Consider the following 10,121-nt stretch of genomic DNA (forward strand, 5'->3'; position numbering starts at 1 on the left):
CCTCTCTGTCACACACCCTCTCTGTCACACACCCTCTCTGTCACACACCCTCTCTGTCACACACCCTCTCTGTCACACACCCTCTCTGTCACACACCCTCTCTGTCACACACCCTCTCTGTCACACACCCTCTCTGTCACACACCCTCTCTGTCACACACCCTCTCTGTCACACACCCTCTCTGTCACACACCCTCTCTGTCACACACCCTCTCTGTCACACACCCTGTCTGTCACACACCCTCTCTCTCACACACCCTCTCTCTCACACACCCTCTCTCTCACACACCCTCTCTCTCACACACCCTCTCTCACACTCCCACGCTCACACACCCTCTCTCTCGCACCCTCTCTCTCGCACCCTCTCTCTCGCACCATCTCTCACACACCCTCTCTCACACACCCTCTGTCACACAGCCTCTCTGTCACACCCTCTCTGTCACACACCCTCTCTGTCACACACCCTCTCTGTCACACACCCTCTCTGTCACACACCCTCTCTCACACACCCTCTCTGTCACACACCCTCTCTGTCACACACCCTCTCTGTCACACACCCTCTCTGTCACACACCCTGTCAGTCACACACCCTCTCTCTCACACACCCTCTCTCTCACACACCCTCTCTCTCACACACCCTCTCTCACACTCCCACGCTCACACACCCTCTCTCACACACCCTCTCTCACAAACACCCTCTCACACACACCCTCTCACACACACGCTCTCACACACACGCTCTCACACACCCTCTCTTACACACCCTCTCTTACACACCCTCTCTCACACACCCTCTCTCACACACCCTCTCTCACACACCCTCTCTCACACACCCTCTCTCACACACCCTCTCTCTCTCACACACCCTCTCTCACACACCCTCTCTCTCACACCCTCTCTCTCACACCCTCTCTCTCACACCCTCTCTCTCACACCCTCTCTCTCACACCCTCTCTCTCACACCCTCTCTCTCACACCCTCTCCCTCACACCCTCTCCCTCACACCCTCTCCCTCACACCCTCTCTCTCACACCCTCTCTCTCACACCCTCTCTCTCACACCCTCTCTCTCACACCCTCTCTCTCACACCCTCTCTCTCACACCCTCTCTCACACACCCTCTCTCTCACACACCCTCTCTCACACACCCTCTCTCACACACCTTCCCTCACACACCTTCCCTCACACACCTTCCCTCACACACCTTCCCTCACACACCTTCTCTCACACACCTTCTCTCACACACCTTCTCTCACACACCTTCTCTCACCCACCATCTCTCACACACCCTCTCTCACCCACCCTCTCTCACACACACCCTCTCTCACACACACCCTCTCTCACACACCCTCTCTCACACACACCCTCTCTCACACACACCCTCTCTCACACACCCTCTCTCACACACCCTCTCTCTCACACACCCTCTCTCACACAGCCTCTCTCACACACCCTCTCTCACACACCCTCTCTCACACACCCTCTCTCTCACACCCTCTCTCACACCCTCTCTCTCACACCCTCTCTGTCACACACCCTCTCTCACACACCCTCTCTCACACACCCTCTCTCTCACACCCTCTCTCTCACACCCTCTCTCTCACACCCTCTCTCTCACACCCTCTCTCTCACACCCTCTCGGTCACAAACCCTCTCTCACACACCCTCTCTCTCACACCCTCTCTCTCACACCCTCTCTCCCACACCCTCTCTCTCACACCCTCTCTGTCACACACCCTCTCTCACACACCCTCTCTCACACACCCTCTCTCACACACCCTCTCTCACACACCCTCTCTCACACACCCTCTCCCTCACACCCTCTCCCTCACACCCTCTGTCTCACACCCTCCCTCTCACACCCTCTCTCTCACACCCTCTCTCTCACACCCTCTCTCTCACACCCTCTCTCTCACACCCTCTTTCACACACCCTCTCTCTCACACACCCTCTCTCACACACCCTCTCTCACACACCTTCCCTCACACACCTTCCCTCACACACCTTCCCTCACACACCCTCTCTCACACTCCCACGCTCACACACCCTCTCTCACACAGCCTCTATGACACACCCTCACCCACAAGCCTCTCTCACACACGCTCTCTCACACACCCTCTCTCACACACCCACTCTCACACATCCTCTCTCACACACCCGCTCTCACACACCCTCTCTCACACACCCTCTCTCACACACCCTCTCTCTCGCACCCTCTCTCTCGCACCCTCTCTCACACACCCTCTCTCACACACCCTCTCTGTCACACAGCCTCTCTGTCACACACCCTCTCTGTCACACACCCTCTCTGTCACACACCCTCTCTGTCACACACCCTCTCTGTCACACACCCTCTCTGTCACACACCCTCTCTGTCACACACCCTCTCTGTCACACACCCTCTCTGTCACACACCCTCTCTGTCACACACCCTCTCTGTCACACACCCTGTCTGTCACACACCCTCTCTCTCACACACCCTCTCTCTCACACACCCTCTCTCTCACACACCCTCTCTCTCACACACCCTCTCTCACACTCCCACGCTCACACACCCTCTCTCACACACCCTCTCTCACACACCCTCTCTCACAAACACCCTCTCACACACACCCTCTCACACACACGCTCTCACACACCCTCTCTCACACACCCTCTCTCACACACCCTCTCTCACACACCCTCTCTCACACACCCTCTCTCACACACCCTCTCTCACACACCCTCTCTCACACACCCTCTCTCACACACCCTCTCTCACACACCTTCTCTCACACACCCTCTCTCTCACACCCTCTCTCTCACACCCTCTCTCTCACACCCTCTCTCTCACACCCTCTCTCTCACACCCTCTCTCTCACACCCTCTCTCTCACACCCTCTCTCTCACACCCTCTCCCTCACACCCTCTCCCTCACACCCTCTCCCTCACACCCTCTCTCTGACACCCTCTCTCTCACACCCTCTCTCTGACACCCTCTCTCACACCCTCTCTCTCACACCCTCTCTCTCACACCCTCTCTCACACACCCTCTCTCTCACACACCCTCTCTCTCACACACCCTCTCTCACACACCCTCTCTCACACACCTTCCCTCACACACCTTCCCTCGCACACCTTCCCTCACACACCTTCCCTCACACACCTTCTCTCACACACCTTCTCTCACACACCTTCTCTCACACACCTTCTCTCACACACCTTCTCTCACACACCCTCTCACTCCCACACACTCTCTCCCACACACTCTCTCCCACCCACTCTCTCCCACACACTCTCTCCCACACACTCTCTCCCACACACTCTCTCCCACACACTTTCTCACACACCCTCTCTCACACACCCGCTCTCACACACCCGCTCTCACACACCCGCTCTCACACACCCGCTCTCACACACCCGCTCTCACACACCCTCTCTCACACACCCTCTCTCACCCACCATCTCTCACACACCCTCTCTCACACACCCTCTCTCACACACCCTCTCTCACACACACCCTCTCTCACACACACCCTCTCTCACACACCCTCTCTCTCACACACCCTCTCTCTCACACACCCTCTCTCACACAGCCTCTCTCACACACCCTCTCTCACACACCCTCTCTCACACACCCTCTCTCTCACACCCTCTCTCACACACCCTCTCTCTCACACCCTCTCTCTCACACCCTCTCTCACACACACCCTCTCTCACACCCTCTCTCTCACACCCTCTCTGTCACACACCCTCTCTGTCACACACCCTCTCTGCCACACACCCTCTCTGTCACACACCCTCTCTCACACACCCTCTCTCACACACCCTCTCTGTCACACACCCTCTCTGTCACACACCCTCTCTGCCACACACCCTCTCTGCCACACACCCTCTCTGTCACACACCCTCTCTGTCACACACCCTCTCTGTCACACACCCTCTCTCACACACCCTCTCTCTCACACACCCTCTCTGTCACACACCCTCTCTCTCACACACCCTCTCTCTCACACACCCTCTCTCTCACACACCCTCTCTCTCACACACGCTCTCTCACACACACCCTCTCTCTCACACGCCCTCTCTCTCACACACCCTCTCCCTCACACACCCTCTCTCTCACACACCCTCTCTCTCACACACCCTCTCTCTCACACACCCTCTCTCTCACACACCCTCTCTCTCACACACCCTCTCTCACACACCCTCTCTCTCACACACCCTCTCTCTCACACACCCTCTCTCTCACACACCCTCTCTCTCACACACCCTCTCTCTCACACACCCTGTCTCACACTCCCACGCTCACACAGCCTCTATGACACACCCTCACCCACAAGCCTCTCTCACACACGCTCTCTCACACACCCTCTCTCACACACCCTCTCTCACACACCCTCTCTCACACACCCTCTCTCACACACCCTCTCTCACACACCCGCTCTCACACACCCGCTCTCACACACCCTCTCTCACACACCCTCTCTCACACACCCTCTCTCACACACCGTCTCTCACACACCCTCTCTCACACACCCTCTCTCACACACCCTCTCTCACACACCCCCTCTCTCACACACACCCTCTCACACACACCCTCTCACACACCCTCTCTCACACACCCTCTCTCACACACCCTCTCTCACACACCCTCTCTCACACACCCTCTCTCACACACTCTCTCTCACACACCCTCTCTCACACACCCTCTCTCACACACCCTCTCTCACACACCCTCTCTCACACACCCTCTCTCTCGCACCCTCTCTCTCGCACCCTCTCTCACACACCCTCTCTCACACACCCTCTCTCACACACCCTCTCTCACACACCCTCTCTCACACACCCTCTCTGTCACACACCCTCTCTGTCACACAGCCTCTCTGTCACACACCCTCTCTGTCACACACCCTCTCTGTCACACACCCTCTCTGTCACACACCCTCTCTGTCACACACCCTCTCTGTCTCACACACCCTCTCTGTCACACACCCTCTCTGTCACACATCCTCTCTGTCACACACCCTCTCTCTCACACACCCTCTCTCTCACACACCCTCTCTCTCACACACCCTCTCTCTCACACACCCTCTCTCTCACACACCCTCTCTCTCACACACCCTCTCTCTCACACACCCTCTCTCTCACACACCCTCTCTCACACTCCCACGCTCACACACCCTCTCTCACACACCCTCTCTCTCGCACCCTCTCTCTCGCACCCTCTCTCACACATCCTCTCTCACACACCCTCTCTCTCACACACCCTCTCTCTCACACACCCTCTCTCTCACACACCCTCTCTCTCACACACCCTCTCTCTCACACACCCTCTCTCTCACACACCCTCTCTCTCACACAGCCTCTCTGTCACACACCCTCTCTCTCACACACCCTCTCTCACACTCCCACGCTCACACACCCTCTCTCACACACCCTCTCTCTCGCACCCTCTCTCTCGCACCCTCTCTCTCGCACCCTCTCTCACACACCCTCTCTCAAACACCCTCTCTCACACACCCTCTCTCACACACCCTCTCTCTCACACACCCTCTCTCACACAGCCTCTCTCACACACCCTCTCTCTCACACCCTCTCTCACACACCCTCTCTCTCACACCCTCTCTCTCACACCCTCTCTCACACACACCCTCTCTCACACTCTCTGTCACACACCCTCTCTCACACACCCTCTCTCACACACCCTCTCTCTCACACCCTCTCTCTCACACCCTCTCTCTCACACCCTCTCTCTCACACCCTCTCTCTCACACCCTCTCTCTCACACCCTCTCTCTCACACCCTCTCTCTCACACCCTCTCGGTCACACACCCTCTCTCACACACCCTCTCTCTCACACCCTCTCTCTCGCACCCTCTCTCTCGCACCCTCTCTCTCGCACCCTCTCTCTCGCACCCTCTCTCACACACACCCTCTCTCACACACCCTCTCTCTCACACACCCTCTCTCTCACACACCCTCTCTGTCACACACCCTCTCTGTCACACACCCTCTCTGTCACACACCCTCTCTGTCAGACACCCTCTCTCACACACCCTCTCTCTCACACACCCTCTCTGTCACACACCCTCTCTGTCACACACCCTCTCTGTCACACACCCTCTCTGCCACACACCCTCTCTCACACACACCCTCTCTGTCACACACCCTCTCATTCACACACCCTCTCTCTCACACCCTCTCTGTCACACACCCTCTCTGTCACACACCCTCTCTGTCACACACCCTCTCTCTCACACACCCTCTCTCTCACACACCCTCTCTCTCACACACCCTCTCTCTCATACACCCTCTGTCTCACACACACTCTCTCACACACTCTCTCTCACACACCCTCTCTCACACACCCCCTCTCTCACACACACCCTCTCACACACACCCTCTCACACACCCTCTCTCACACACCCTCTCTCACACACCCTCTCTCACACACCCTCTCTCACACACCCTCTCTCTCACACACCCTCTCTCACACACCCTCTCTCACACACCCTCTCTCACACACCTTCTCTCACACACCCTCCCTCTCTCACAAACCCTCTCGCACACACCCTCTCTCGCACACCCTCTCTCGCACCCTCTCTCTCGCACCCCCTCTCTCGCACCCTCTCTCACACACCCTCTCTCACACACCCTCTCTCTCACACCCTCTCTCACACCCTCTCTGTCACACAGCCTCTCTGTCACACAGCCTCTCTGTCACACAGCCTCTCTGTCACACACCCTCTCTGTCACACACCCTCTCTGTCACACACCCTCTCTGTCACACACCCTCTCTGTCACACACCCTCTCTGCCACACACCCTCTCTGTCACACACCCTCTCTCTCACACACCCTCTCTGTCACACACCCTCTCTGTCACACACCCTCTCTCACACACCCTCTCTCTCACACACCCTCTCTCTCACACACCCTCTCTCTCACACACCCTCTCTGCCACACACCCTCTCTGCCACACACCCTCTCTCTCACACCCTCTCTCACACCCTCTCTCTCACACACCCTCTCTGTCACACACCCTCTCTGTCACACACCCTCTCTCACACACCCTCTCTCTCACACGCCTCTCTCTCACACGCCCTCTCTCTCACACGCCCTCTCTCTCACACGCCCTCTCTCACACACCCCTCTCTCTCACACACCCTCTCTCACACACCCTCTCTCTCACACACCCTCTCTCACACTCCCACGCTCACACACCCTCTCTCACACAGCCTCTATGACACACCCTCACCCACAAGCCTCTCTCACACACGCTCTCTCACACACCCTCTCTCACACACCCTCTCTCACACACCCTCTCTCACACATCCTCTCTCACACACCGGCTCTCACACACCCTCTCTCACACACCCTCTCTCACACACCCTCTCTCTCGCACCCTCTCTCTCGCACCCTCTCTCACACACCCTCTCTCACACACCCTCTCTCACACACCCTCTCTCACACAGCCTCTCTGTCACACAGCCTCTCTGTCACACACCCTCTCTGTCACACACCCTCTCTGTCACACACCCTCTCTGTCACACACCCTCTCTGTCACACACCCTCTCTGTCACACACCCTCTCTGTCACACACCCTCTCTGTCACACACCCTCTCTGTCACACACCCTCTCTGTCACACACCCTCTCTGTCACACACCCTCTCTGTCACACACCCTCTCTGTCACACACCCTCTCTCTCACACACCCTCTCTCTCACACACCCTCTCTCACACTCCCATGCTCACACACCCTCTCTCACACACCCTCTCTCACACACCCTCTCTCACACACCCTCTCTCACACACCCTCTCTCACACACCCTCTCTCTCACACAGCCTCTCTGTCACACAGCCTCTCTGTCACACACCCTCTCTGTCACACACCCTCTCTGTCACACACCCTCTCTGTCACACACCCTCTCTGTCACACACCCTCTCTGTCACACACCCTCTCTGTCACACACCCTCTCTCTCACACACCCTCTCTCTCACACACCCTCTCTCACACTCCATGCTCACACACCCTCTCTCACACACCCTCTCTCACACACCCTCTCTCACAAACACCCTCTCACACACACCCTCTCACACACACGCTCTCACACACCCTCTCTCACACACCCTCTCTCACACACCCTCTCTCACACACCCTCTCTCACACACCCTCTCTCACACACCCTCTCTCACACACCCTCTCTCACACACCTTCTCTCACACACCCTCTCTCTCACACCCTCTCTCTCACACCCTCTCTCTCACACCCTCTCTCTCACACCCTCTCTCTCACACCCTCTCTCTCACACCCTCTCTCTCACACCCTCTCTCTCACACCCTCTCTCTCACACCCTCTCTCTCACACCCTCTCCCTCACACCCTCTCCCTCACACCCTCTCTCTCACACCCTCTCTCTCACACCCTCTCTCTCACACCCTCTCTCTCACACCCTCTCTCTCACACCCTCTCTCTCACACCCTCTCTCTCACACCCTCTCTCACACACCCTCTCTCTCACACACCCTCTCTCACACACCCTCTCTCACACACCTTCCCTCACACACCTTCCCTCACACACCTTCCCTCACACACCTTCCCTCACACACCTTCCCTCACACACCTTCTCTCACACACCTTCTCTCACACACCTTCTCTCACACACCTTCTCTCACACACCTTCTCTCACACACCCTCTCACTCCCACACACTCTCTCCCACACACTCTCTCCCACACACTCTCTCCCACACACTCTCTCCCACACACTCTCTCCCACACACTTTCTCACACACCCTCACTCACACACCCGCTCTCACACACCCGCTCTCACACACCCGCTCTCACACACCCGCTCTCACACACCCTCTCTCACACACCCTCTCTCACCCACCATCTCTCACACACCCTCTCTCACACACCCTCTCTCACACACCCTCTCTCACACACACCCTCTCTCACACACACCCTCTCTCTCACACACCCTCTCTCACACAGCCTCTCTCACACACCCTCTCTCACACACCCTCTCTCACACACCCTCTCTCACACACCCTCTCTCACACACCCTCTCTCTCACACCCTCTCTCACACACCCTCTCTCTCACACCCTCTCTCTCACACCCTCTCTCACACACACCCTCTCTCACACCCTCTCTCTCACACCCTCTCTGTCACACACCCTCTCTCACACACCCTCTCTCACACACCCTCTCTGTCACACACCCTCTCTGTCACACACCCTCTCTGTCACACACCCTCTCTGTCACACACCCTCTCTGTCACACACCCTCTCTCACACACCCTCTCTCACACACCCTCTCTCTCACACACCTTCTCTCACACACCCTCTCTCTCACACCCTCTCTCTCACACCCTCTCTCTCACACCCTCTCTCTCACACACTCTCTCCCACACACTCTCTCCCACACACTCTCTCCCACACACTCTCTCCCACACACTCTCTCCCACACACTTTCTCACACACCCTCTCTCACACACCCGCTCTCACACACCCGCTCTCACACACCCGCTCTCACACACCCGCTCTCACACACCCGCTCTCACACACCCTCTCTCACACACCCTCTCTCACCCACCATCTCTCACACACCCTCTCTCACACACCCTCTCTCACACACCCTCTCTCACACACACCCTCTCTCACACACACCCTCTCTCACACACCCTCTCTCTCACACACCCTCTCTCTCACACAGCCTCTCTCACACACCCTCTCTCACACACCCTCTCTCACACACCCTCTCTCTCACACCCTCTCTCTCACACCCTCTCTCACACACCCTCTCTCTCACACCCTCTCTCTCACACCCTCTCTCACACACACCCTCTCTCACACCCTCTCTCTCACACCCTCTCTGTCACACACCCTCTCTCACACACCCTCTCTCACACACCCTCTCTGTCACACACCCTCTCTCTCACACCCTCTCTCTCACACCCTCTCTGTCACACACCCTCTCTGTCACACACCCTCTCTGTCACACACCCTCTCTGCCACACACACTCTCTGTCACACACCCTCTCTGCCACACACCCTCTCTCACACACACCCTCTCTGTCACACACCCTCTCTGTCACACACCCTCTCTCACACACCCTCTCTGTCACACACCCTCTCTGTCA

Source organism: Mustelus asterias, chromosome 16, assembly GCF_964213995.1.
Source record: "Mustelus asterias chromosome 16, sMusAst1.hap1.1, whole genome shotgun sequence".
Taxonomy (NCBI): Eukaryota; Metazoa; Chordata; class Chondrichthyes; order Carcharhiniformes; family Triakidae; genus Mustelus; species Mustelus asterias.